We start from the raw sequence: 2,107 nt of genomic DNA, 5'->3' as shown, positions 1-2,107 counted from the left end.
AGTCAAGGCAGGCTGGGTGAAGAAGAGACTCGGCTATGAAACAAGACCAGAGACCGCGGAGATCGGCAAGGAAGGCAAGAAAGGCTCCATTCTATCTAACTCTCAACCAAAAGCTTATGCAGGATGATAGGGGTGTGAAGCTGGCCCTTCTGGTCCTGTGGTTGTGTCCTGGAGACCGTGGATATAGAAACCACTAAGCATTCTCACTTGCTTCCTCTGCAGTTGCTTCGCGTTCTGTCTCTCGTGCTTCCGGTGCGCGGGCTTCTGCCACAAGCCCTCATGCCTACTGTTTTAAAAAAAAAAAAACAAACAAAAAAAAAACAGTGCTTTGCTTTCTGGACCTGGCTTAGCAGGAGGAGCCATCATGGGTGTTGACATTCGCCACAACAAGGGCCGAAAGGTTCGGTGCAAGGAGCCCAAGAGCCAGGATATCTACCTGCGGCTGCTAGGCAAGCTGGCCAGACGGACCAACTCCGCCTTCAATCAGGCTGTGCTGAAAAGGTTATCGCACCAATCGGCCACCTCTGTCCCTGCCCGGATGGTCCGAAAGATGAAGCTTCCCGGTGGGGACAGTCACAGATGCTGTGTGGATTCTGGAAGTGCCCAAGCTGAAGGTGTGTGCACTGCCGGTGAGCAGCCATCCCCAAATCGCATCTTCAAGGCTGGGGATAAGATCCTCACCTTTGGCCCTGAGTCCCAAGTCTGAGGACCTGTGCTCCTGTCTGGTCCTTGGAAGGGCTGAGAGGTGTACTGACATTTTTTTAAAGTCCCAGGAACCCCACAGAGCCACACCAAACCCTTCCGTTCCAAGGGCCGGAAGTTCGAGAGTGCCAGTGGCCGAAGGGCCAGCCGAGGCTACAAAAACTGGATCTTACTGTTAATAAAAAAGCTTTGGGTGTTGAAAAAAAAGTGACTTGAAAAACTGTTACATAATGCTGTTATGAAAAAGAACAAGACATGAGGAAAACTGAGTTTTTACTAAAAGACCCAGAAGGAAACCTGAATGGGGATTTTTCTGGTGAGAAAGATACAATATGGTAGAGATGTATTCATAGAGGAATTAGACAGATAAAACAAATGAAAGTCTAGAAACAGACTCATGTACATATGTAAAATTTCAGACATGTTAAATGTGGTATCTAATCTGCGCTAAGAAAATTGGTTTACTCTAAGAACTGGGATACTTTACTAATCAAGTGCAGAAAAATAGATCCCTAACTCCTGTTAGGATCACCCTTTGTGGACAAGAAGAGAAGACATTCTAGGGGCCTGTGAGGTCATCTGCCTTACAACAGTCTGCATTATGTTAATGCTTGCTATTGGACTGGAGCGAGAGACAGCGATGGTTGATTTGAAATAGGAATATCATAGGAAATACATATGCTAGAAACATACATCTATAGTCCCAGCACTCAGGAGGCTGAAGCGGACGATCATAAGGTGAAGGTTGCATAGCAACTTTGAAGTTAGCTTGGGTTAGACAGAAAGACTCTGTCTCCTAAAACCAGGAGGGGCAGGAGAAGGAAAGGAAATTTTTAAATCTGTTGCTCCTAGAATCCTATCTGAGCTCAGTGAGGGAGATTACAGACCAGTACTTAGAAAACACACACACACACACACTGTGCAAGGAAGCTGGTCAACATTCTCAAGTCAGTGTTATGACACCTAGGAGTATTGGTGAGTTTATTTTAAGGCCTCCATAACGCTTTCTGATAAGAGAAAACTGAACTGGTCACGTACAGTGGGGCTGTCCTTCAGACAGTTAAAGGCTGGCAGCAGAGCCACAGGGATCAACCATGCGAAGCCATTATGGGATGAGGTGTTTTGAGGGATGGAAGGTCCAGAGACCCTCCTCTGAGATTTCAGCCACCACCGTCTCCTGCTCCCACATATGTACATGGTCTTATGGGATGCTAGGGACATAGAATACAGAATATATAGAAAGAAGCTTGGCTCAGTCACGATGTGTGCCATAGTTACCCAGCTGCTTAAGAATTGCTCAGGCTTCCATAACCCCAATAAACTATCTGGTTCACCAAGCTGGAGTTCAATGGAACGGTTTTGCCTGGCTCATGTCTCTCCAAGAAAAGTAACACAGTGCTGGTAT

At 46.6% G+C, this 2,107-nt stretch overlaps 1 pseudogene; it reads left to right on the top strand.

Moving 5' to 3' along the window:
* Positions 1-364: 364 nt before the first annotated feature.
* On the top strand, positions 365-913 carry LOC110291925 (annotated as a pseudogene).
* Positions 914-2,107: the final 1,194 nt, after the last annotated feature.

The sequence above is a fragment of the Mus caroli genome, chromosome 3, assembly GCF_900094665.2.
Source record: "Mus caroli chromosome 3, CAROLI_EIJ_v1.1, whole genome shotgun sequence".
In the NCBI taxonomy this organism is placed as follows: domain Eukaryota; kingdom Metazoa; phylum Chordata; class Mammalia; order Rodentia; family Muridae; genus Mus; species Mus caroli.
Note: the sequence above shows the minus strand (reverse complement) of the source record. Positions and strands in the feature narration are given on the sequence as shown.